This window comes from Pelobates fuscus, chromosome 3 (genome assembly GCF_036172605.1).
Source record: "Pelobates fuscus isolate aPelFus1 chromosome 3, aPelFus1.pri, whole genome shotgun sequence".
Taxonomy (NCBI): domain Eukaryota; kingdom Metazoa; phylum Chordata; class Amphibia; order Anura; family Pelobatidae; genus Pelobates; species Pelobates fuscus.
Window position 1 is genome coordinate 352,709,998 of NC_086319.1, and position 25,574 is coordinate 352,735,571.

Genomic DNA, 25,574 nt, shown 5'->3' on the forward strand with positions numbered 1-25,574 from the left:
GAATCAAACAGTTAAACGATGAAAAAGGGGAACAACACAAGATAAGCTTTTCCCGTTGTGTATTTAGACCCAGCTACAAATAAAGTTCTGTTTCACGTAAAAAAAAAAAAAAAAAAAAAAAAAAAAATTCAAAATAAAAATAAAAAATAAAATAAAACAAGAATAAAATAAAAAACAGAAAAACGTAAAATATACGCATAGGGAATAACGATTTAATTTAAAAAAAAACAACAAAAAAAAAAACAACACAAGAACTGAGAAAGTACGTGAAACTAACAATGATTCCGTAGCAAGAGAGAGGATGAGGGCATACCAACATTGTTACATACCAAGATCACAGGGCAGGGCATAGGCCGGGGGAGGACTGGGAGTGGAAGGGGACTCAGATGGGAGGGGTCGGGACGATGGCCCCGATGGGGGTCGGGAGACTCCAAGTATTACAGACGTTCATCTGTTTATGTTTCCTTTTTTGAAATGTCATGTTGCGAAGTTGATACATGCTTGTACACTATGTTTTTCCTTTTCTCATTGTTGCGAAGCCTTAGGGCGTGCAGACATTCTATACAGTGCCCTTGCAGCGTGAACTAGAGGGCAATTTTATTGCCATGCTGTATTTTAAGATGTCTAGGTACAATATCTGTAAACACTGTTGTGCTGAAGGGGATGGGCTCGTGAACCCGCATCTCTTTCCAGTGCTGGACACGGGTGAGACGCGGGGTCTTGACCCCACAGGCGCCTGGCGGAGAGTAAGACCAGGCAACTTAGGTGGAGCGCGAGAGGTGCACCACCTTCTGTTCTGTGATTCCTTTTTCTTCTCTTTGTTTCCTTTTTATTCTCTCTTTCTCTCCCTCCCTTTCCTAAATCTCAATTTCTTACCTTTTCCCTGTTGTACCCTGGGGGCGTGGCTGCGGAGTCAGATGGTGGGAGCGTGGATGGGACAGAGGTGGACGAGCACTATAGCAGGCCGAGTGGACTGGACTCATGGCAGTTAAAATTTCTTCCCTGAACGTTAAGGGGCTTAATTCCCCGACTAAACGGAGACTATTATTCAGAGAAATTAAAAGAATGAGGACCGACATAGCCTTTATTCAGGAGACGCATCTCCCCCGACAGACTAAATTTAAACTAAAAGATCACACGTATAGCTCGACCTATGAAGCCAGGGCATTATGTAAGCGTAATAGTGTGGCGATACTGATACGGAATAGCTGTCCCCTTAGAGTAGTAGCCACTGAATCCGATACGGAAGGTCGCTATGTGATAGTCTCGGGCACCTTGCTCTCCCACCACATCCATTTAGTTAATATATACGCGCCAAACCGCCCTGAGGCAGCTTTCTGGGACTCGCTGCAGGCCAAACTTCGGACACTACCTCATGGGTTGATCATTGTAGGGGGTGACATGAACGCGACGCCAAGTCCAGCGGTGGACAGAAAAACGGAAGGGGGCATACACAGGTCCCAAGGGAGGGGGAGCCAGGACAAACTGCTGCAGGGCTTCGTGGTGGGTTCGGGGTTGGTGGACGTGTGGAGAGCGCATCATCCAAGTACGAAGGATTACACCTTTTTCTCGGCCCCACATGGATCCTATTCCAGGATTGACATGTTCCTGGTCAATTCTAGGTGCCTGCCGAAGATACTCGGCACGGACATAGGGACCATCTCTTGGTCGGATCATGCCGACATATCGCTCACCCTGGGGAAGCTAAGCGAAGCGACCACATGGACATGGCGACTGAACGCCTCCTTACTGAAAGACCAAGATATAGCAGACCAGATTAGGGCGGAGCTTGAACAATTTTTCGAGACCAATATAACCCCTGATGTGACACTAGCAACCGTGTGGGCGGCCCACAAAGCAGTGATAAGAGGCACGCTCATAAAAATGGCAACGGCCAAAAAGAAATTGAAATTCCAGAGGCTGGAGGGCCTCCTGGCGGACCTCAAGAGAGCGGAACAACAAAACCAGGGTAACCCGACGGACCGCACTGCAGAGCGGTTACGGGAGGTACGGTTGGCAATACGCCAGCTGCTTCTCGACGATACGGCCAGATCCCTTATGTGGTCCAAGAGGAGTTTCTACGAACATGCGAATAAAATGGACACTCTCTTGGCCAGGGTTCTGAAACCCAGACACCGAGGGGGACACATTACGTCCATAAGACACAAAGATGGCTCGATTAAATCTAGCCCAAGGGATATCGCGGAAGTCTTCACGGACTATTATAAAACCCTGTACGACCATTCCCCGGGGTCAGAGACGCGGAAAGAGGAGGACGAGGCGCGGACGCAGCGTTTTCTGGCAGACTTAGGGCTGCCTAAACTAGACCAGGCAGCTGCGGACATACTAGCGGCAGAAATCACAAATGAGGAGGTAGCGCAGGCTATAGCCGCCCTAAAAGGGAAAAAGGCTCCGGGACCTGACGGGTTCGACGGGAGCTATTATAAGGAATTCCGGGAGGAACTGACTCCCCACTTAACAGCTCTCTTCAACGAATTTAGATCGGGAGGCACCCCGGACATGGATATGTCACTAGCGACCATTGTTTTAATACCAAAACCGGACAGAGACCCGGGCCTCCCGAGTAGCTATAGGCCAATTTCCCTTATTAACCACGATATGAAGATTTTAGCAAAAATCCAGGCGACAAGATTGAATCCCTATTTGACCACCCTGGTGGATGCAGATCAAGTGGGATTCATGCAAAACAGACAACTGTTCAAGAACACCCGCCGGAACATCGACATTATTTGGAAGCAGAAAGTTACGAACACCAAAACTATACTAGTATCTTTAGACGCTGAAAAAGTGTTTGATAGGGTCACGTGGACGTACTTATTCACACTTCTGTCTCATCTTGGTTTCCCTGACCAAGCGACGACTCTGATCAAAGCTATGTATAGCAATGTGCGAGCGCAAGTCAAAGTCTCAGGAGCCCCGCTGACCCCTTTTAGGTTGTATAATGGAACCAGACAGGGCTGCCCGTTGTCCCCACTCCTGTTCGCGCTCTCCTTGGAGCCGCTGCTTCAGGCCCTCCGGATACACCCGGACATTCAGGGGGTTCGAGTTGGGGGCAGAGAATTCATAGTATCGGCGTATGCGGATGATGTGCTCTTGACGCTCACTGATCCCAGCGGCTCGGTGCGGGCCTTGCAGGGGGTCCTGGAGGACTTCGGCGCAGTGTCAGGCTACAAAGTCAACATGTCCAAGTCTAGCGCCCTTCCTATTGCGATCCCAGAAGTAGAGTTAGCTGCCCTACAGAGGGAACATCACATACATATAGAAAGACAGTCGATTAAATATCTAGGCATTAAACTGACAGCAGACCCGGACCACCTTATGCAACAAAATTACACACCACTCATAAAACAACTCATTAGGGAACTCGAGGTCTGGAATGAAAAGCCTATCTCCTGGATAGGGAGAATACATGCGGTCAAAATGAACGTACTACCTAGGATTCTGTTCCTTTTTCAATCTCTGCCCATACATCTATCTAAGTCGCACCTCGCGCCCCTGCAGCAGGCGATAGGGAATTTCGTGTGGCAAAATAAACTACACAGAATCTCGAGACACACCCTATATAGGCCAAAAAACAGGGGAGGCCTGGGGCTACCTAACCTATATGGATATTACTTGGCGACACAATTGTCGCAGATAGTCTTGTGGCACTCTCCGCCTGGAGAGCGGAAATGGGTAGACCTGGAGTCACTGATGGTGGGGGCTGATATACCGCAATTACTAATGTGGGTTCCCAAAGATAAACAACCAATTATTAGGGCTACTTGCCCGGCTATATTAAATTCTTTACACATATGGGATAAAACCCAGCAGAGGTATGGATTGGCGTCAAATCCGTCTCCGCTGATGCCTTTTCTGCGGAATAGGGCATTCCCGCCGGGCATGTCGGCGAGGAATTTCAAGAATCTAGAACGCATAGGCCTGCAGCGCATACACCAATTAGTGCAGGGCTCAGAGGTGGTCACATTTGACAACTTACAACAACGAGGTCACCTCACACCTGCAGACTTTTTCAGATACCTTCAAATAAGGGACTTCGTGAGACTCCCGTGGGTCCGAACCGCGGCCCAAACACCCATGACTTTTTTCGAACGAATCTGCCTTAGAGACCATATGCCTACGGGTCTGATAACCCAGCTGTATGCTCACCTCTGCTCGGGGTCATCCGTGGAGGACGACCTGGCCTATACCGACCAGTGGGAGAGGGACCTAGGGGAGCATCTAGAGGGAGTAGAATGGCAGGAAATTTGGGAGGCCAATCACAGATCCTCTGTGTGTGTAACGATACAGGAACAAGCAGTCAAAACAATGCTACGATGGTATACTACTCCTGTAAAGTTATGCCACATGAAAAAGTGCCCTACGGACTTCTGCTGGAGAGGGTGTGGGATGAAAGGGACATATATCCACATGTGGTGGGAATGCCCCCTGATGGTCAGCTTTTGGCAACAGGTTAGGGATATGATGGCCCAGGTTTTTTCCAGACCCCCGCCCTTGGACCCATGGCTCTACCTGCTCAGTAGAACAGTTGAAGGGTGGACTAGACGTGAACAGAAACTCATCCATAAATTTACACTGGCAGCCAGGAGAGCAGTGGCAGCTGATTGGCTTAAACAGACCACGCCAGCCATAGCAGGGGTAATTAACAGAATAAGAGAGGTATACGTAATGGACGACCTGACGGCACGGGTTAGAGGAACCCAGGCACAATTCCAAAAAATCTGGGCGCCCTGGGAAAATAGCCCTTTGTGCTAGGACTGGCACTGGAGCAATAGACTGACGATTGCGTAGGAGAACGGACGAGGACAACCAGACTTTTCTTTCTTTCTAGTTGTTAATATGGTTAGCATATATTGGCCGGAGGCCGTTGGGAGGGACCTACCTGAGAGGTATGGGCACTACAGCGGGGCCCGCGGGCTAGTCCCCATAGAGAGCCCCAGGTATCACAGAGGCTTCCTTGTTAGGGGAGGCCACGCACCATTCAGGCTCTTGTGCCCATATACACTAAAGACGCACGTAATACTTCTTCCCTCATGTAGCGTTCTCTGATTATTTTTGCAAAAACTCAGAACCCGAGCTGACAGACGGCAGCTGAAATGCCGAATCAGTTCTCGGGAGATCCCTACAAGGGCCTCAGACACGATAGGGGGTTGACTTTGACCACCTTTATAGCTCCTGTTTTTCGATACAGTTAGGCTAATGCTACCTGTGTGTGCTACGAGAGTCACCCGTGGTTTGCCGGTAGGGAACGCTAGCTACATAGATAACTAAAGGGGCAGGGTGGCCAGGAAGACTCAATCACAAAAGTTCTTACTTGCTCACTGTCTGTGTTTTTGTATCACCAAAATGTAAAATTGTGCAGTATATTTGAAAACCATGTATACACTGTTTTGAATGTTGTCGCCTACGCTAGCTGTCGTGGCTACGTGGGCTAGTTGTTATGCCATGCACAACTAAAAATAAAGAATTTAAAAAAAAAAAAAACAGTAATTTCTCTCGCTGTGAACAGGATTTGAACCTGTGCGGGGAGACCCCATTGGATTTCGAATCCAACGCCTTAACCACTCGGCCATCACAGCTTTTCTGCTGCTTAGTTAATGTCACTTTTTTCCAGCAGTATCTTTTTTTCGGAAGTAAATGCATGCTCATTGAGTAACACAAACATTACAGCTCAATTTAGTAGATATGATGCAAGGAATCTGTGGGTGCTTTATCCTGAAGTTTTTGTGAAGAAAATGTTGAGGCACTTTCCTAAAAAGTGAAGGTATCATGCAGCCAACAGCCCATCTTTTCATTTGCTGCTCACTTAATCCATACTAACCTATCCAACTCTAGAATGCAACAATAACGTGAACATGTCCATAAGTAAAAACCTACTCTTGCACTCCATAGCAGAACGTTGATGCCAGCTTTAAAACTAGAAATGTAGATGTAAGAAGTCATTTATTTCAACATGCACGTTTTTAGGAATTGTCTCTATATAGATACTAACAATCACTTTACGCAGATTCTATATATGCAATTTCATCTAGCATAATCACATTTTCAACTTTAAAAACAGAAATCTATCTCGCTGTGAACAGGATTTGAACCTGTGCGGGGAGACCCCATTGGATTTCAAGTCCAACACCTTAACCACTCGGCCATCACAGCCTGTTTTCTTTTGGGGTAATGTCACTCTTCTTTTTTTGTTGCGTTGGTGTGTCATTTATTGCCACAGATAGCAGAAGAATGTTTTGTATCAACATTAAGAGGAATAATCACATTTTCAACTTTAAAAACATACTCAATTTAGTAAACAACCATGTATTTGTGCAATTTAAGTGGATATTCTGCCGTTTTGAAAGAACAGCGTTGGTATGTGTGCTATGGGAAATATCTTTACACCAGTTTTCATGTTCAACATTTTCAAATTTCAAAACAATTCTTTTTCTCGCTGTGAACAGGATTTGAACCTGAAGTTATCCTGATATGTGTGCTATGGGAAATATCTTTACAACCATTTTCATGTTCAACATTTTCAAATTTCAAAACAATTCTATTTCTCGCTGTGAACAGGATTTGAACCTGAAGTTATCCTGGTATGTGTGCTATGGGAAATATCTTTACAACCATTTTCATGTTCAACATTTTCAAATTTCAAAACAATTCTATTTCTCGCTGTGAACAGGATTTGAACCTGAAGTTATCCTGATATGTGTGCTATGGGAAATATCTTTACAACCATTTTCATGTTCAACATTTTCAAATTTCAAAACAATTCTATTTCTCGCTGTGAACAGGATTTGAACCTGAAGTTATCCTGGTATGTGTGCTATGGGAAATATCTTTACACCCGTTTTTTAAATTTCAAAACAATTCTATTTCTCGCTGTGAACAGAATTTCAACCTTAAGTTTTCCTGAAAAAAATGTTGAGGCAATTTCCCAAAAAGTGAGGGTCTCAAGCAGCCAATATCCATAGGTAACAACCTAATCTTGCACTCCACAGCAGAATGTTGATGCCTGTTTTATAACTAGAAACGTAGATTTAAGAAGACATTTATTTCAGCGTGCATGTTTTGAAGAAGTGTCTCTGTTTTTAAAGTTGAAAATGTGATTATGCAAGATGAAATTGCATATATAGAATCTGCGTAAAGTGATGTTAGTATCTATTTAGAGACAATTCCTAAAAACGTGCATGTTGAAATAAATGACTTCTTACATCTAACTTTCTAGTTTTAAAGCTGGCATCAACGTTCTGCTATGGAGTGCAAGAGTAGGTTTAACTAGAAACGTAGATTTAAGAATTAATTTATTTCAGCGTGCATGTTTTTAGGAATTGTCTCTAAATAGATACTAACGTCACTTTATGCAGTTTCTTAATGTGCAATTTCATCTAGCATGAACATAATCACATTTTCAAAACTTTAAAAACAGTAATTTCTCTCGCTGTGAACAGGATTTGAACCTGTGCGGGGAGACCCCATTGGATTTCGAATCCAACGCCTTAACCACTCGGCCATCACAGCTTTTCTGCTGCTCAGTTAATGTCACTTTTTTCCAGCAGTATCTTTTTTTCGGAAGTAAATGCATGCTCATTGAGTAACACAAACATTACAGCTCAATTTAGTAGATATGATGCAAGGAATCTGTGGGTGCTTTATCCTGAAGTTTTTGTGAAGAAAATGTTGAGGCACTTTCCTAAAAAGTGAAGGTATCATGCAGCCAACAGCCCATCTTTTCATTTGCTGCTGACTTAATCCATACTAACCTATCCAACTCTAGAATGCAACAATAACGTGAACATGTCCATAAGTAAAAACCTACTCTTGCACTCCATAGCAGAACGTTGATGCCAGCTTTAAAACTAGAAATGTAGATGTAAGAAGTCATTTATTTCAACATGCACGTTTTTAGGAATTGTCTCTATATAGATACTAACATCACTTTACGCAGATTCTATATATGCAATTTCATCTAGCATAATCAGATTTTCAACTTTAAAAACAGAAATCTATCTCGCTGTGAACAGGATTTGAACCTGTGCGGGGAGACCCCATTGGATTTCAAGTCCAACGCCTTAACCACTCGGCCATCACAGCCTGTTTTCTTTTGGGGTAATGTCACTCTTCTTTTTTTGTTGCGTTGGTGTGTCATTTATTGCCACAGATAGCAGAAGAATGTTTTGTATCAACATTAAGAGGAATAATCACATTTTCAACTTTAAAAACATACTCAATTTAGTAAACAACCATGTCTTTGTGCAATTTAAGTGGATATTCTGCCGTTTTGAAAGAACAGCGTTGGTATGTGTGCTATGGGAAATATCTTTACACCAGTTTTCATGTTCAACATTTTCAAATTTCAAAACAATTCTTTTTCTCGCTGTGAACAGGATTTGAACCTGAAGTTATCCTGATATGTGTGCTATGGGAAATATCTTTACAACCATTTTCATGTTCAACATTTTCAAATTTCAAAACAATTCTATTTCTCGCTGTGAACAGGATTTGAACCTGAAGTTATCCTGGTATGTGTGCTATGGGAAATATCTTTACACCCGTTTTTTAAATTTCAAAACAATTCTATTTCTCGCTGTGAACAGAATTTCAACCTTAAGTTTTCCTGAAAAAAATGTTGAGGCAATTTCCCAAAAAGTGAGGGTCTCAAGCAGCCAATATCCATAGGTAACAACCTAATCTTGCACTCCACAGCAGAATGTTGATGCCTGTTTTATAACTAGAAACGTAGATTTAAGAAGACATTTATTTCAGCGTGCATGTTTTGAAGAAGTGTCTCTGTTTTTAAAGTTGAAAATGTGATTATGCAAGATGAAATTGCATATATAGAATCTGCGTAAAGTGATGTTAGTATCTATTTAGAGACAATTCCTAAAAACGTGCATGTTGAAATAAATGACTTCTTACATCTAACTTTCTAGTTTTAAAGCTGGCATCAACGTTCTGCTATGGAGTGCAAGAGTAGGTTTAACTAGAAACGTAGATTTAAGAATTAATTTATTTCAGCGTGCATGTTTTTAGGAATTGTCTCTAAATAGATACTAACGTCACTTTATGCAGTTTATTAATGTGCAATTTCATCTAGCATGAACATAATCACATTTTCAAAACTTTAAAAACAGTAATTTCTCTCGCTGTGAACAGGATTTGAACCTGTGCGGGGAGACCCCATTGGATTTCGAATCCAACGCCTTAACCACTCGGCCATCACAGCTTTTCTGCTGCTCAGTTAATGTCACTTTTTTCCAGCAGTATCTTTTTTTCGGAAGTAAATGCATGCTCATTGAGTAACACAAACATTACAGCTCAATTTAGTAGATATGATGCAAGGAATCTGTGGGTGCTTTATCCTGAAGTTTTTGTGAAGAAAATGTTGAGGCACTTTCCTAAAAAGTGAAGGTATCATGCAGCCAACAGCCCATCTTTTCATTTGCTGCTCACTTAATCCATACTAACCTATCCAACTCTAGAATGCAACAATAACGTGAACATGTCCATAAGTAAAAACCTACTCTTGCACTCCATAGCAGAACGTTGATGCCAGCTTTAAAACTAGAAATGTAGATGTAAGAAGTCATTTATTTCAACATGCACGTTTTTAGGAATTGTCTCTATATAGATACTAACATCACTTTACGCAGATTCTATATATGCAATTTCATCTAGCATAATCAGATTTTCAACTTTAAAAACAGAAATCTATCTCGCTGTGAACAGGATTTGAACCTGTGCGGGGAGACCCCATTGGATTTCAAGTCCAACGCCTTAACCACTCGGCCATCACAGCCTGTTTTCTTTTGGGGTAATGTCACTCTTCTTTTTTTGTTGCGTTGGTGTGTCATTTATTGCCACAGATAGCAGAAGAATGTTTTGTATCAACATTAAGAGGAATAATCACATTTTCAACTTTAAAAACATACTCAATTTAGTAAACAACCATGTATTTGTGCAATTTAAGTGGATATTCTGCCGTTTTGAAAGAACAGCGTTGGTATGTGTGCTATGGGAAATATCTTTACACCAGTTTTCATGTTCAACATTTTCAAATTTCAAAACAATTCTTTTTCTCGCTGTGAACAGGATTTGAACCTGAAGTTATCCTGATATGTGTGCTATGGGAAATATCTTTACAACCATTTTCATGTTCAACATTTTCAAATTTCAAAACAATTCTATTTCTCGCTGTGAACAGGATTTGAACCTGAAGTTATCCTGGTATGTGTGCTATGGGAAATATCTTTACACCCGTTTTTTAAATTTCAAAACAATTCTATTTCTCGCTGTGAACAGAATTTCAACCTTAAGTTTTCCTGAAAAAAATGTTGAGGCAATTTCCCAAAAAGTGAGGGTCTCAAGCAGCCAATATCCATAGGTAACAACCTAATCTTGCACTCCACAGCAGAATGTTGATGCCTGTTTTATAACTAGAAACGTAGATTTAAGAAGACATTTATTTCAGCGTGCATGTTTTGAAGAAGTGTCTCTGTTTTTAAAGTTGAAAATGTGATTATGCAAGATGAAATTGCATATATAGAATCTGCGTAAAGTGATGTTAGTATCTATATAGAGACAATTCCTAAAAACGTGCATGTTGAAATAAATGACTTCTTACATCTAACTTTCTAGTTTTAAAGCTGGCATCAACGTTCTGCTATGGAGTGCAAGAGTAGGTTTAACTAGAAACGTAGATTTAAGAATTAATTTATTTCAGCGTGCATGTTTTTAGGAATTGTCTCTAAATAGATACTAACGTCACTTTATGCAGTTTCTTAATGTGCAATTTCATCTAGCATGAACATAATCACATTTTCAAAACTTTAAAAACAGTAATTTCTCTCGCTGTGAACAGGATTTGAACCTGTGCGGGGAGACCCCATTGGATTTCGAATCCAACGCCTTAACCACTCGGCCATCACAGCTTTTCTGCTGCTCAGTTAATGTCACTTTTTTCCAGCAGTATCTTTTTTTCGGAAGTAAATGCATGCTCATTGAGTAACACAAACATTACAGCTCAATTTAGTAGATATGATGCAAGGAATCTGTGGGTGCTTTATCCTGAAGTTTTTGTGAAGAAAATGTTGAGGCACTTTCCTAAAAAGTGAAGGTATCATGCAGCCAACAGCCCATCTTTTCATTTGCTGCTGACTTAATCCATACTAACCTATCCAACTCTAGAATGCAACAATAACGTGAACATGTCCATAAGTAAAAACCTACTCTTGCACTCCATAGCAGAACGTTGATGCCAGCTTTAAAACTAGAAATGTAGATGTAAGAAGTCATTTATTTCAACATGCACGTTTTTAGGAATTGTCTCTATATAGATACTAACATCACTTTACGCAGATTCTATATATGCAATTTCATCTAGCATAATCAGATTTTCAACTTTATAAACAGAAATCTATCTCGCTGTGAACAGGATTTGAACCTGTGCGGGGAGACCCCATTGGATTTCAAGTCCAACGCCTTAACCACTCGGCCATCACAGCCTGTTTTCTTTTGGGGTAATGTCACTCTTCTTTTTTTGTTGCGTTGGTGTGTCATTTATTGCCACAGATAGCAGAAGAATGTTTTGTATCAACATTAAGAGGAATAATCACATTTTCAACTTTAAAAACATACTCAATTTAGTAAACAACCATGTATTTGTGCAATTTAAGTGGATATTCTGCCGTTTTGAAAGAACAGCGTTGGTATGTGTGCTATGGGAAATATCTTTACACCAGTTTTCATGTTCAACATTTTCAAATTTCAAAACAATTCTTTTTCTCGCTGTGAACAGGATTTGAACCTGAAGTTATCCTGATATGTGTGCTATGGGAAATATCTTTACAACCATTTTCATGTTCAACATTTTCAAATTTCAAAACAATTCTATTTCTCGCTGTGAACAGGATTTGAACCTGAAGTTATCCTGGTATGTGTGCTATGGGAAATATCTTTACACCCGTTTTTTAAATTTCAAAACAATTCTATTTCTCGCTGTGAACAGAATTTCAACCTTAAGTTTTCCTGAAAAAAATGTTGAGGCAATTTCCCAAAAAGTGAGGGTCTCAAGCAGCCAATATCCATAGGTAACAACCTAATCTTGCACTCCACAGCAGAATGTTGATGCCTGTTTTATAACTAGAAACGTAGATTTAAGAAGACATTTATTTCAGCGTGCATGTTTTGAAGAAGTGTCTCTGTTTTTAAAGTTGAAAATGTGATTATGCAAGATGAAATTGCATATATAGAATCTGCGTAAAGTGATGTTAGTATCTATATAGAGACAATTCCTAAAAACGTGCATGTTGAAATAAATGACTTCTTACATCTAACTTTCTAGTTTTAAAGCTGGCATCAACGTTCTGCTATGGAGTGCAAGAGTAGGTTTAACTAGAAACGTAGATTTAAGAATTAATTTATTTCAGCGTGCATGTTTTTAGGAATTGTCTCTAAATAGATACTAACGTCACTTTATGCAGTTTCTTAATGTGCAATTTCATCTAGCATGAACATAATCACATTTTCAAAACTTTAAAAACAGTAATTTCTCTCGCTGTGAACAGGATTTGAACCTGTGCGGGGAGACCCCATTGGATTTCGAATCCAACGCCTTAACCACTCGGCCATCACAGCTTTTCTGCTGCTCAGTTAATGTCACTTTTTTCCAGCAGTATCTTTTTTTCGGAAGTAAATGCATGCTCATTGAGTAACACAAACATTACAGCTCAATTTAGTAGATATGATGCAAGGAATCTGTGGGTGCTTTATCCTGAAGTTTTTGTGAAGAAAATGTTGAGGCACTTTCCTAAAAAGTGAAGGTATCATGCAGCCAACAGCCCATCTTTTCATTTGCTGCTGACTTAATCCATACTAACCTATCCAACTCTAGAATGCAACAATAACGTGAACATGTCCATAAGTAAAAACCTACTCTTGCACTCCATAGCAGAACGTTGATGCCAGCTTTAAAACTAGAAATGTAGATGTAAGAAGTCATTTATTTCAACATGCACGTTTTTAGGAATTGTCTCTATATAGATACTAACATCACTTTACGCAGATTCTATATATGCAATTTCATCTAGCATAATCAGATTTTCAACTTTAAAAACAGAAATCTATCTCGCTGTGAACAGGATTTGAACCTGTGCGGGGAGACCCCATTGGATTTCAAGTCCAACGCCTTAACCACTCGGCCATCACAGCCTGTTTTCTTTTGGGGTAATGTCACTCTTCTTTTTTTGTTGCGTTGGTGTGTCATTTATTGCCACAGATAGCAGAAGAATGTTTTGTATCAACATTAAGAGGAATAATCACATTTTCAACTTTAAAAACATACTCAATTTAGTAAACAACCATGTATTTGTGCAATTTAAGTGGATATTCTGCCGTTTTGAAAGAACAGCGTTGGTATGTGTGCTATGGGAAATATCTTTACACCAGTTTTCATGTTCAACATTTTCAAATTTCAAAACAATTCTTTTTCTCGCTGTGAACAGGATTTGAACCTGAAGTTATCCTGATATGTGTGCTATGGGAAATATCTTTACAACCATTTTCATGTTCAACATTTTCAAATTTCAAAACAATTCTATTTCTCGCTGTGAACAGGATTTGAACCTGAAGTTATCCTGGTATGTGTGCTATGGGAAATATCTTTACACCCGTTTTTTAAATTTCAAAACAATTCTATTTCTCGCTGTGAACAGAATTTCAACCTTAAGTTTTCCTGAAAAAAATGTTGAGGCAATTTCCCAAAAAGTGAGGGTCTCAAGCAGCCAATATCCATAGGTAACAACCTAATCTTGCACTCCACAGCAGAATGTTGATGCCTGTTTTATAACTAGAAACGTAGATTTAAGAAGACATTTATTTCAGCGTGCATGTTTTGAAGAAGTGTCTCTGTTTTTAAAGTTGAAAATGTGATTATGCAAGATGAAATTGCATATATAGAATCTGCGTAAAGTGATGTTAGTATCTATATAGAGACAATTCCTAAAAACGTGCATGTTGAAATAAATGACTTCTTACATCTAACTTTCTAGTTTTAAAGCTGGCATCAACGTTCTGCTATGGAGTGCAAGAGTAGGTTTAACTAGAAACGTAGATTTAAGAATTAATTTATTTCAGCGTGCATGTTTTTAGGAATTGTCTCTAAATAGATACTAACGTCACTTTATGCAGTTTCTTAATGTGCAATTTCATCTAGCATGAACATAATCACATTTTCAAAACTTTAAAAACAGTAATTTCTCTCGCTGTGAACAGGATTTGAACCTGTGCGGGGAGACCCCATTGGATTTCGAATCCAACGCCTTAACCACTCGGCCATCACAGCTTTTCTGCTGCTCAGTTAATGTCACTTTTTTCCAGCAGTATCTTTTTTTCGGAAGTAAATGCATGCTCATTGAGTAACACAAACATTACAGCTCAATTTAGTAGATATGATGCAAGGAATCTGTGGGTGCTTTATCCTGAAGTTTTTGTGAAGAAAATGTTGAGGCACTTTCCTAAAAAGTGAAGGTATCATGCAGCCAACAGCCCATCTTTTCATTTGCTGCTCACTTAATCCATACTAACCTATCCAACTCTAGAATGCAACAATAACGTGAACATGTCCATAAGTAAAAACCTACTCTTGCACTCCATAGCAGAACGTTGATGCCAGCTTTAAAACTAGAAATGTAGATGTAAGAAGTCATTTATTTCAACATGCACGTTTTTAGGAATTGTCTCTATATAGATACTAACATCACTTTACGCAGATTCTATATATGCCATTTCATCTAGCATAATCACATTTTCAACTTTAAAAACAGAAATCTATCTCGCTGTGAACAGGATTTGAACCTGTGCGGGGAGACCCCATTGGATTTCAAGTCCAACGCCTTAACCACTCGGCCATCACAGCCTGTTTTCTTTTGGGGTAATGTCACTCTTCTTTTTTTGTTGCGTTGGTGTGTCATTTATTGCCACAGATAGCAGAAGAATGTTTTGTATCAACATTAAGAGGAATAATCACATTTTCAACTTTAAAAACATACTCAATTTAGTAAACAACCATGTATTTGTGCAATTTAAGTGGATATTCTGCCGTTTTGAAAGAACAGCGTTGGTATGTGTGCTATGGGAAATATCTTTACACCAGTTTTCATGTTCAACATTTTCAAATTTCAAAACAATTCTTTTTCTCGCTGTGAACAGGATTTGAACCTGAAGTTATCCTGATATGTGTGCTATGGGAAATATCTTTACAACCATTTTCATGTTCAACATTTTCAAATTTCAAAACAATTCTATTTCTCGCTGTGAACAGGATTTGAACCTGAAGTTATCCTGGTATGTGTGCTATGGGAAATATCTTTACACCCGTTTTTTAAATTTCAAAACAATTCTATTTCTCGCTGTGAACAGAATTTCAACCTTAAGTTTTCCTGAAAAAAATGTTGAGGCAATTTCCCAAAAAGTGAGGGTCTCAAGCAGCCAATATCCATAGGTAACAACCTAATCTTGCACTCCACAGCAGAATGTTGATGCCTGTTTTATAACTAGAAACGTAGATTTAAGAAGACATTTATTTCAGCGTGCATGTTTTGAAGAAGTGTCTCTGTTTTTAAAGTTGAAAATGTGATTATGCAAGATGAAATTGCATATATAGAATCTGCGTAAAGTGATGTTAGTATCTATATAGAGACAATTCCTAAAAACGTGCATGTTGAAATAAATGACTTCTTACATCTAACTTTCTAGTTTTAAAGCTGGCATCAACGTTCTGCTATGGAGTGCAAGAGTAGGTTTAACTAGAAACGTAGATTTAAGAATTAATTTATTTCAGCGTGCATGTTTTTAGGAATTGTCTCTAAATAGATACTAACGTCACTTTATGCAGTTTCTTAATGTGCAATTTCATCTAGCATGAACATAATCACATTTTCAAAACTTTAAAAACAGTAATTTCTCTCGCTGTGAACAGGATTTGAACCTGTGCGGGGAGACCCCATTGGATTTCGAATCCAACGCCTTAACCACTCGGCCATCACAGCTTTTCTGCTGCTCAGTTAATGTCACTTTTTTCCAGCAGTATCTTTTTTTCGGAAGTAAATGCATGCTCATTGAGTAACACAAACATTACAGCTCAATTTAGTAGATATGATGCAAGGAATCTGTGGGTGCTTTATCCTGAAGTTTTTGTGAAGAAAATGTTGAGGCACTTTCCTAAAAAGTGAAGGTATCATGCAGCCAACAGCCCATCTTTTCATTTGCTGCTCACTTAATCCATACTAACCTATCCAACTCTAGAATGCAACAATAACGTGAACATGTCCATAAGTAAAAACCTACTCTTGCACTCCATAGCAGAACGTTGATGCCAGCTTTAAAACTAGAAATGTAGATGTAAGAAGTCATTTATTTCAACATGCACGTTTTTAGGAATTGTCTCTATATAGATACTAACATCACTTTACGCAGATTCTATATATGCAATTTCATCTAGCATAATCAGATTTTCAACTTTAAAAACAGAAATCTATCTCGCTGTGAACAGGATTTGAACCTGTGCGGGGAGACCCCATTGGATTTCAAGTCCAACGCCTTAACCACTCGGCCATCACAGCCTGTTTTCTTTTGGGGTAATGTCACTCTTCTTTTTTTGTTGCGTTGGTGTGTCATTTATTGCCACAGATAGCAGAAGAATGTTTTGTATCAACATTAAGAGGAATAATCACATTTTCAACTTTAAAAACATACTCAATTTAGTAAACAACCATGTATTTGTGCAATTTAAGTGGATATTCTGCCGTTTTGAAAGAACAGCGTTGGTATGTGTGCTATGGGAAATATCTTTACACCAGTTTTCATGTTCAACATTTTCAAATTTCAAAACAATTCTTTTTCTCGCTGTGAACAGGATTTGAACCTGAAGTTACCCTGATATGTGTGCTATGGGAAATATCTTTACAACCATTTTCATGTTCAACATTTTCAAATTTCAAAACAATTCTATTTCTCGCTGTGAACAGGATTTGAACCTGAAGTTATCCTGGTATGTGTGCTATGGGAAATATCTTTACACCCGTTTTTTAAATTTCAAAACAATTCTATTTCTCGCTGTGAACAGAATTTCAACCTTAAGTTTTCCTGAAAAAAATGTTGAGGCAATTTCCCAAAAAGTGAGGGTCTCAAGCAGCCAATATCCATAGGTAACAACCTAATCTTGCACTCCACAGCAGAATGTTGATGCCTGTTTTATAACTAGAAACGTAGATTTAAGAAGACATTTATTTCAGCGTGCATGTTTTGAAGAAGTGTCTCTGTTTTTAAAGTTGAAAATGTGATTATGCAAGATGAAATTGCATATATAGAATCTGCGTAAAGTGATGTTAGTATCTATATAGAGACAATTCCTAAAAACGTGCATGTTGAAATAAATGACTTCTTACATCTAACTTTCTAGTTTTAAAGCTGGCATCAACGTTCTGCTATGGAGTGCAAGAGTAGGTTTAACTAGAAACGTAGATTTAAGAATTAATTTATTTCAGCGTGCATGTTTTTAGGAATTGTCTCTAAATAGATACTAACGTCACTTTATGCAGTTTCTTAATGTGCAATTTCATCTAGCATGAACATAATCACATTTTCAAAACTTTAAAAACAGTAATTTCTCTCGCTGTGAACAGGATTTGAACCTGTGCGGGGAGACCCCATTGGATTTCGAATCCAACGCCTTAACCACTCGGCCATCACAGCTTTTCTGCTGCTCAGTTAATGTCACTTTTTTCCAGCAGTATCTTTTTTTCGGAAGTAAATGCATGCTCATTGAGTAACACAAACATTACAGCTCAATTTAGTAGATATGATGCAAGGAATCTGTGGGTGCTTTATCCTGAAGTTTTTGTGAAGAAAATGTTGAGGCACTTTCCTAAAAAGTGAAGGTATCATGCAGCCAACAGCCCATCTTTTCATTTGCTGCTGACTTAATCCATACTAACCTATCCAACTCTAGAATGCAACAATAACGTGAACATGTCCATAAGTAAAAACCTACTCTTGCACTCCATAGCAGAACGTTGATGCCAGCTTTAAAACTAGAAATGTAGATGTAAGAAGTCATTTATTTCAACATGCACGTTTTTAGGAATTGTCTCTATATAGATACTAACATCACTTTACGCAGATTCTATATATGCCATTTCATCTAGCATAATCACATTTTCAACTTTAAAAACAGAAATCTATCTCGCTGTGAACAGGATTTGAACCTGTGCGGGGAGACCCCATTGGATTTCAAGTCCAACGCCTTAACCACTCGGCCATCACAGCCTGTTTTCTTTTGGGGTAATGTCACTCTTCTTTTTTTGTTGCGTTGGTGTGTCATTTATTGCCACAGATAGCAGAAGAATGTTTTGTATCAACATTAAGAGGAATAATCACATTTTCAACTTTAAAAACATACTCAATTTAGTAAACAACCATGTATTTGTGCAATTTAAGTGGATATTCTGCCGTTTTGAAAGAACAGCGTTGGTATGTGTGCTATGGGAAATATCTTTACACCAGTTTTCATGTTCAACATTTTCAAATTTCAAAACAATTCTTTTTCTCGCTGTGAACAGGATTTGAACCTGAAGTTATCCTGATATGTGTGCTATGGGAAATATCTTTACAACCATTTTCATGTTCAACATTTTCAAATTTCAAAACAATTCTATTTCTCGCTGTGAACAGGATTTGAACCTGAAGTTATCCTGGTATGTGTGCTATGGGAAATATCTTTACACCCGTTTTTTAAATTTCAAAACAATTCTATTTCTCGCTGTGAACAGAATTTCAACCTTAAGTTTTCCTGAAAAAAATGTTGAGGCAATTTCCCAAAAAGTGAGGGTCTCAAGCAGCCAATATCCATAGGTAACAACCTAATCTTGCACTCCACAGCAGAATGTTGATGCCTGTTTTATAACTAGAAACGTAGATTTAAGAAGACATTTATTTCAGCGTGCATGTTTTGAAGAAGTGTCTCTGTTTTTAAAGTTGAAAATGTGATTATGCAAGATGAAATTGCATATATAGAATCTGCGTAAAGTGATGTTAGTATCTATATAGAGACAATTCCTAAAAACGTGCATGTTGAAATAAATGACTTCTTACATCTAACTTTCTAGTTTTAAAGCTGGCATCAACGTTCTGCTATGGAGTGCAAGAGTAGGTTTAACTAGAAACGTAGATTTAAGAATTAATTTATTTCAGCGTGCATGTTTTTAGGAATTGTCTCTAAATAGATACTAACGTCACTTTATGCAGTTTCTTAATGTGCAATTTCATCTAGCATGAACATAATCACATTTTCAAAACTTTAAAAACAGTAATTTCTCTCGCTGTGAACAGGATTTGAACCTGTGCGGGGAGACCCCATTGGATTTCGAATCCAACGCCTTAACCACTCGGCCATCACAGCTTTTCTGCTGCTCAGTTAATGTCACTTTTTTCCAGCAGTATCTTTTTTTCGGAAGTAAATGCATGCTCATTGAGTAACACAAACATTACAGCTCAATTTAGTAGATATGATGCAAGGAATCTGTGGGTGCTTTATCCTGAAGTTTTTGTGAAGAAAATGTTGAGGCACTTTCCTAAAAAGTGAAGGTATCATGCAGCCAACAGCCCATCTTTTCATTTGCTGCTGACTTAATCCATACTAACCTATCCAACTCTAGAATGCAACAATAACGTGAACATGTCCATAAGTAAAAACCTACTCTTGCACTCCATAGCAGAACGTTGATGCCAGCTTTAAAACTAGAAATGTAGATGTAAGAAGTCATTTATTTCAACATGCACGTTTTTAGGAATTGTCTCTATATAGATACTAACATCACTTTACGCAGATTCTATATATGCAATTTCATCTAGCATAATCAGATTTTCAACTTTAAAAACAGAAATCTATCTCGCTGTGAACAGGATTTGAACCTGTGCGGGGAGACCCCATTGGATTTCAAGTCCAACGCCTTAACCACTCGGCCATCACAGCCTGTTTTCTTTTGGGGTAATGTCACTCTTCTTTTTTTGTTGCGTTGGTGTGTCATTTATTGCCACAGATAGCAGAAGAATGTTTTGTATCAACATTAAGAGGAATAATCACATTTTCAACTTTAAAAACATACTCAATTTAGTAAACAACCATGTATTTGTGCAATTTAAGTGGATATTCTGCCGTTTTGAAAGAACAGCGTTGGTATGTGTGCTATGGGAAATATCTTTACACCAGTTTTCATGTTCAACATTTTCAAATTTCAAAACAATTCTTTTTCTCGCTGTGAACAGGATTTGAACCTGAAGTTATCCTGATATGTGTGCTATGGGAAATATCTTTACAACCATTTTCATGTTCAACATTTTCAAATTTCAAAACAATTCTATTTCTCGCTGTGAACAGGATTTGAACCTGAAGTTATCCTGGTATGTGTGCTATGGGAAATATCTTTACACCCGTTTTTTAAATTTCAAAACAATTCTATTTCTCGCTGTGAACAGAATTTCAACCTTAAGTTTTCCTGAAAAAAATGTTGAGGCAATTTCCCAAAAAGTGAGGGTCTCAAGCAGCCAATATCCATAGGTAACAACCTAATCTTGCACTCCACAGCAGAATGTTGATGCCTGTTTTATAACTAGAAACGTAGATTTAAGAAGACATTTATTTCAGCGTGCATGTTTTGAAGAAGTGTCTCTGTTTTTAAAGTTGAAAATGTGATTATGCAAGATGAAATTGCATATATAGAATCTGCGTAAAGTGATGTTAGTATCTATATAGAGACAATTCCTAAAAACGTGCATGTTGAAATAAATGACTTCTTACATCTAACTTTCTAGTTTTAAAGCTGGCATCAACGTTCTGCTATGGAGTGCAAGAGTAGGTTTAACTAGAAACGTAGATTTAAGAATTAATTTATTTCAGCGTGCATGTTTTTAGGAATTGTCTCTAAATAGATACTAACGTCACTTTATGCAGTTTCTTAATGTGCAATTTCATCTAGCATGAACATAATCACATTTTCAAAACTTTAAAAACAGTAATTTCTCTCGCTGTGAACAGGATTTGAACCTGTGCGGGGAGACCCCATTGGATTTCGAATCCAACGCCTTAACCACTCGGCCATCACAGCTTTTCTGCTGCTCAGTTAATGTCACTTTTTTCCAGCAGTATCTTTTTTTCGGAAGTAAATGCATGCTCATTGAGTAACACAAACATTACAGCTCAATTTAGTAGATATGATGCAAGGAATCTGTGGGTGCTTTATCCTGAAGTTTTTGTGAAGAAAATGTTGAGGCACTTTCCTAAAAAGTGAAGGTATCATGCAGCCAACAGCCCATCTTTTCATTTGCTGCTCACTTAATCCATACTAACCTATCCAACTCTAGAATGCAACAATAACGTGAACATGTCCATAAGTAAAAACCTACTCTTGCACTCCATAGCAGAACGTTGATGCCAGCTTTAAAACTAGAAATGTAGATGTAAGAAGTCATTTATTTCAACATGCACGTTTTTAGGAATTGTCTCTATATAGATACTAACATCACTTTACGCAGATTCTATATATGCAATTTCATCTAGCATAATCAGATTTTCAACTTTAAAAACAGAAATCTATCTCGCTGTGAACAGGATTTGAACCTGTGCAGGGAGACCCCATTGTATTTCAAGTCCAACGCCTTAACCACTCGGCCATCACAGCCTGTTTTCTTTTGGGGTAATGTCACTCTTCTTTTTTTGTTGCGTTGGTGTGTCATTTATTGCCACAGATAGCAGAAGAATGTTTTGTATCAACATTAAGAGGAATAATCACATTTTCAACTTTAAAAACATACTCAATTTAGTAAACAACCATGTATTTGTGCAATTTAAGTGGATATTCTGCCGTTTTGAAAGAACAGCGTTGGTATGTGTGCTATGGGAAATATCTTTACACCAGTTTTCATGTTCAACATTTTCAAATTTCAAAACAATTCTTTTTCTCGCTGTGAACAGGATTTGAACCTGAAGTTATCCTGATATGTGTGCTATGGGAAATATCTTTACAACCATTTTCATGTTCAACATTTTCAAATTTCAAAACAATTCTATTTCTCGCTGTGAACAGGATTTGAACCTGAAGTTATCCTGGTATGTGTGCTATGGGAAATATCTTTACACCCGTTTTTTAAATTTCAAAACAATTCTATTTCTCGCTGTGAACAGAATTTTAACCTTAAGTTTTCCTGAAAAAAATGTTGAGGCAATTTCCCAAAAAGTGAGGGTCTCAAGCAGCCAATATCCATAGGTAACAACCTAATCTTGCACTCCACAGCAGAATGTTGATGCCTGTTTTATAACTAGAAACGTAGATTTAAGAAGACATTTATTTCAGCGTGCATGTTTTGAAGAAGTGTCTCTGTTTTTAAAGTTGAAAATGTGATTATGCAAGATGAAATTGCATATATAGAATCTGCGTAAAGTGATGTTAGTATCTATATAGAGACAATTCCTAAAAACGTGCATGTTGAAATAAATGACTTCTTACATCTAACTTTCTAGTTTTAAAGCTGGCATCAACGTTCTGCTATGGAGTGCAAGAGTAGGTTTAACTAGAAACGTAGATTTAAGAATTAATTTATTTCAGCGTGCATGTTTTTAGGAATTGTCTCTAAATAGATACTAACGTCACTTTATGCAGTTTCTTAATGTGCAATTTCATCTAGCATGAACATAATCACATTTTCAAAACTTTAAAAACAGTAATTTCTCTCGCTGTGAACAGGATTTGAACCTGTGCGGGGAGACCCCATTGGATTTCGAATCCAACGCCTTAACCACTCGGCCATCACAGCTTTTCTGCTGCTCAGTTAATGTCACTTTTTTCCAGCAGTATCTTTTTTTCGGAAGTAAATGCATGCTCATTGAGTAACACAAACATTACAGCTCAATTTAGTAGATATGATGCAAGGAATCTGTGGGTGCTTTATCCTGAAGTTTTTGTGAAGAAAATGTTGAGGCACTTTCCTAAAAAGTGAAGGTATCATGCAGCCAACAGCCCATCTTTTCATTTGCTGCTGACTTAATCCATACTAACCTATCCAACTCTAGAATGCAACAATAACGTGAACATGTCCATAAGTAAAAACCTACTCTTGCACTCCATAGCAGAACGTTGATGCCAGCTTTAAAACTAGAAATGTAGATGTAAGAAGTCATTTATTTCAACATGCACGTTTTTAGGAATTGTCTCTATATAGATACTAACATCACTTTACGCAGATTCTATATATGCAATTTCATCTAGCATAATCAGATTTTCAACTTTATAAACAGAAATCTATCTCGCTGTGAACAGGATTTGAACCTGTGCGGGGAGACCCCATTGGATTTCAAGTCCAACGCCTTAACCACTCGGCCATCACAGCCTGTTTTCTTTTGGGGTAATGTCACTCTTCTTTTTTTGTTGCGTTGGTGTGTCATTTATTGCCACAGATAGCAGAAGAATGTTTTGTATCAACATTAAGAGGAATAATCACATTTTCAACTTTAAAAACATACTCAATTTAGTAAACAACCATGTATTTGTGCAATTTAAGTGGATATTCTGCCGTTTTGAAAGAACAGCGTTGGTATGTGTGCTATGGGAAATATCTTTACACCAGTTTTCATGTTCAACATTTTCAAATTTCAAAACAATTCTTTTTCTCGCTGTGAACAGGATTTGAACCTGAAGTTATCCTGATATGTGTGCTATGGGAAATATCTTTACAACCATTTTCATGTTCAACATTTTCAAATTTCAAAACAATTCTATTTCTCGCTGTGAACAGGATTTGAACCTGAAGTTATCCTGGTATGTGTGCTATGGGAAATATCTTTACACCCGTTTTTTAAATTTCAAAACAATTCTATTTCTCGCTGTGAACAGAATTTCAACCTTAAGTTTTCCTGAAAAAAATGTTGAGGCAATTTCCCAAAAAGTGAGGGTCTCAAGCAGCCAATATCCATAGGTAACAACCTAATCTTGCACTCCACAGCAGAATGTTGATGCCTGTTTTATAACTAGAAACGTAGATTTAAGAAGACATTTATTTCAGCGTGCATGTTTTGAAGAAGTGTCTCTGTTTTTAAAGTTGAAAATGTGATTATGCAAGATGAAATTGCATATATAGAATCTGCGTAAAGTGATGTTAGTATCTATATAGAGACAATTCCTAAAAACGTGCATGTTGAAATAAATGACTTCTTACATCTAACTTTCTAGTTTTAAAGCTGGCATCAACGTTCTGCTATGGAGTGCAAGAGTAGGTTTAACTAGAAACGTAGATTTAAGAATTAATTTATTTCAGCGTGCATGTTTTTAGGAATTGTCTCTAAATAGATACTAACGTCACTTTATGCAGTTTCTTAATGTGCAATTTCATCTAGCATGAACATAATCACATTTTCAAAACTTTAAAAACAGTAATTTCTCTCGCTGTGAACAGGATTTGAACCTGTGCGGGGAGACCCCATTGGATTTCGAATCCAACGCCTTAACCACTCGGCCATCACAGCTTTTCTGCTGCTCAGTTAATGTCACTTTTTTCCAGCAGTATCTTTTTTTCGGAAGTAAATGCATGCTCATTGAGTAACACAAACATTACAGCTCAATTTAGTAGATATGATGCAAGGAATCTGTGGGTGCTTTATCCTGAAGTTTTTGTGAAGAAAATGTTGAGGCACTTTCCTAAAAAGTGAAGGTATCATGCAGCCAACAGCCCATCTTTTCATTTGCTGCTCACTTAATCCATACTAACCTATCCAACTCTAGAATGCAACAATAACGTGAACATGTCCATAAGTAAAAACCTACTCTTGCACTCCATAGCAGAACGTTGATGCCAGCTTTAAAACTAGAAATGTAGATGTAAGAAGTCATTTATTTCAACATGCACGTTTTTAGGAATTGTCTCTATATAGATACTAACATCACTTTACGCAGATTCTATATATGCCATTTCATCTAGCATAATCACATTTTCAACTTTAAAAACAGAAATCTATCTCGCTGTGAACAGGATTTGAACCTGTGCGGGGAGACCCCATTGGATTTCAAGTCCAACGCCTTAACCACTCGGCCATCACAGCCTGTTTTCTTTTGGGGTAATGTCACTCTTCTTTTTTTGTTGCGTTGGTGTGTCATTTATTGCCACAGATAGCAGAAGAATGTTTTGTATCAACATTAAGAGGAATAATCACATTTTCAACTTTAAAAACATACTCAATTTAGTAAACAACCATGTATTTGTGCAATTTAAGTGGATATTCTGCCGTTTTGAAAGAACAGCGTTGGTATGTGTGCTATGGGAAATATCTTTACACCAGTTTTCATGTTCAACATTTTCAAATTTCAAAACAATTCTTTTTCTCGCTGTGAACAGGATTTGAACCTGAAGTTATCCTGATATGTGTGCTATGGGAAATATCTTTACAACCATTTTCATGTTCAACATTTTCAAATTTCAAAACAATTCTATTTCTCGCTGTGAACAGGATTTGAACCTGAAGT

General features: G+C 38.2%; 23 non-coding genes across 23 annotated transcripts; all 23 read right to left on the reverse strand.

Moving 5' to 3' along the window:
* Window positions 1–5,518: 5,518 nt before the first annotated feature.
* TRNAS-CGA (transfer RNA serine (anticodon CGA)) lies at window positions 5,519–5,600 on the reverse strand. The gene has a single exon. It is a non-coding gene; the product is annotated as a tRNA-Ser (tRNA).
* A 492-nt stretch (window positions 5,601–6,092) lies between these two features.
* TRNAS-UGA (transfer RNA serine (anticodon UGA)) lies at window positions 6,093–6,174 on the reverse strand. Its single transcript has one exon. It is a non-coding gene; the product is annotated as a tRNA-Ser (tRNA).
* A 1,274-nt stretch (window positions 6,175–7,448) lies between these two features.
* Window positions 7,449–7,530, reverse strand: TRNAS-CGA (transfer RNA serine (anticodon CGA)). Its single transcript has one exon. It is a non-coding gene; the product is annotated as a tRNA-Ser (tRNA).
* A 491-nt stretch (window positions 7,531–8,021) lies between these two features.
* Window positions 8,022–8,103, reverse strand: TRNAS-UGA (transfer RNA serine (anticodon UGA)). Its single transcript has one exon. It is a non-coding gene; the product is annotated as a tRNA-Ser (tRNA).
* A 1,050-nt stretch (window positions 8,104–9,153) lies between these two features.
* Window positions 9,154–9,235, reverse strand: TRNAS-CGA (transfer RNA serine (anticodon CGA)). The gene has a single exon. It is a non-coding gene; the product is annotated as a tRNA-Ser (tRNA).
* A 491-nt stretch (window positions 9,236–9,726) lies between these two features.
* On the reverse strand, window positions 9,727–9,808 carry TRNAS-UGA (transfer RNA serine (anticodon UGA)). Its single transcript has one exon. It is a non-coding gene; the product is annotated as a tRNA-Ser (tRNA).
* Window positions 9,809–10,858: 1,050 nt separating this feature from the next.
* Window positions 10,859–10,940, reverse strand: TRNAS-CGA (transfer RNA serine (anticodon CGA)). The gene has a single exon. It is a non-coding gene; the product is annotated as a tRNA-Ser (tRNA).
* A 491-nt stretch (window positions 10,941–11,431) lies between these two features.
* TRNAS-UGA (transfer RNA serine (anticodon UGA)) lies at window positions 11,432–11,513 on the reverse strand. The gene has a single exon. It is a non-coding gene; the product is annotated as a tRNA-Ser (tRNA).
* Window positions 11,514–12,563: 1,050 nt separating this feature from the next.
* Window positions 12,564–12,645, reverse strand: TRNAS-CGA (transfer RNA serine (anticodon CGA)). The gene has a single exon. It is a non-coding gene; the product is annotated as a tRNA-Ser (tRNA).
* Window positions 12,646–13,136: 491 nt separating this feature from the next.
* On the reverse strand, window positions 13,137–13,218 carry TRNAS-UGA (transfer RNA serine (anticodon UGA)). The gene has a single exon. It is a non-coding gene; the product is annotated as a tRNA-Ser (tRNA).
* A 1,050-nt stretch (window positions 13,219–14,268) lies between these two features.
* TRNAS-CGA (transfer RNA serine (anticodon CGA)) lies at window positions 14,269–14,350 on the reverse strand. Its single transcript has one exon. It is a non-coding gene; the product is annotated as a tRNA-Ser (tRNA).
* Window positions 14,351–14,841: 491 nt separating this feature from the next.
* TRNAS-UGA (transfer RNA serine (anticodon UGA)) lies at window positions 14,842–14,923 on the reverse strand. Its single transcript has one exon. It is a non-coding gene; the product is annotated as a tRNA-Ser (tRNA).
* Window positions 14,924–15,973: 1,050 nt separating this feature from the next.
* Window positions 15,974–16,055, reverse strand: TRNAS-CGA (transfer RNA serine (anticodon CGA)). The gene has a single exon. It is a non-coding gene; the product is annotated as a tRNA-Ser (tRNA).
* A 491-nt stretch (window positions 16,056–16,546) lies between these two features.
* TRNAS-UGA (transfer RNA serine (anticodon UGA)) lies at window positions 16,547–16,628 on the reverse strand. Its single transcript has one exon. It is a non-coding gene; the product is annotated as a tRNA-Ser (tRNA).
* A 1,050-nt stretch (window positions 16,629–17,678) lies between these two features.
* TRNAS-CGA (transfer RNA serine (anticodon CGA)) lies at window positions 17,679–17,760 on the reverse strand. The gene has a single exon. It is a non-coding gene; the product is annotated as a tRNA-Ser (tRNA).
* A 491-nt stretch (window positions 17,761–18,251) lies between these two features.
* TRNAS-UGA (transfer RNA serine (anticodon UGA)) lies at window positions 18,252–18,333 on the reverse strand. Its single transcript has one exon. It is a non-coding gene; the product is annotated as a tRNA-Ser (tRNA).
* A 1,050-nt stretch (window positions 18,334–19,383) lies between these two features.
* On the reverse strand, window positions 19,384–19,465 carry TRNAS-CGA (transfer RNA serine (anticodon CGA)). The gene has a single exon. It is a non-coding gene; the product is annotated as a tRNA-Ser (tRNA).
* A 491-nt stretch (window positions 19,466–19,956) lies between these two features.
* Window positions 19,957–20,038, reverse strand: TRNAS-UGA (transfer RNA serine (anticodon UGA)). Its single transcript has one exon. It is a non-coding gene; the product is annotated as a tRNA-Ser (tRNA).
* Window positions 20,039–21,088: 1,050 nt separating this feature from the next.
* Window positions 21,089–21,170, reverse strand: TRNAS-CGA (transfer RNA serine (anticodon CGA)). The gene has a single exon. It is a non-coding gene; the product is annotated as a tRNA-Ser (tRNA).
* A 1,623-nt stretch (window positions 21,171–22,793) lies between these two features.
* Window positions 22,794–22,875, reverse strand: TRNAS-CGA (transfer RNA serine (anticodon CGA)). The gene has a single exon. It is a non-coding gene; the product is annotated as a tRNA-Ser (tRNA).
* A 491-nt stretch (window positions 22,876–23,366) lies between these two features.
* TRNAS-UGA (transfer RNA serine (anticodon UGA)) lies at window positions 23,367–23,448 on the reverse strand. The gene has a single exon. It is a non-coding gene; the product is annotated as a tRNA-Ser (tRNA).
* A 1,050-nt stretch (window positions 23,449–24,498) lies between these two features.
* Window positions 24,499–24,580, reverse strand: TRNAS-CGA (transfer RNA serine (anticodon CGA)). Its single transcript has one exon. It is a non-coding gene; the product is annotated as a tRNA-Ser (tRNA).
* Window positions 24,581–25,071: 491 nt separating this feature from the next.
* TRNAS-UGA (transfer RNA serine (anticodon UGA)) lies at window positions 25,072–25,153 on the reverse strand. The gene has a single exon. It is a non-coding gene; the product is annotated as a tRNA-Ser (tRNA).
* Window positions 25,154–25,574: the final 421 nt, after the last annotated feature.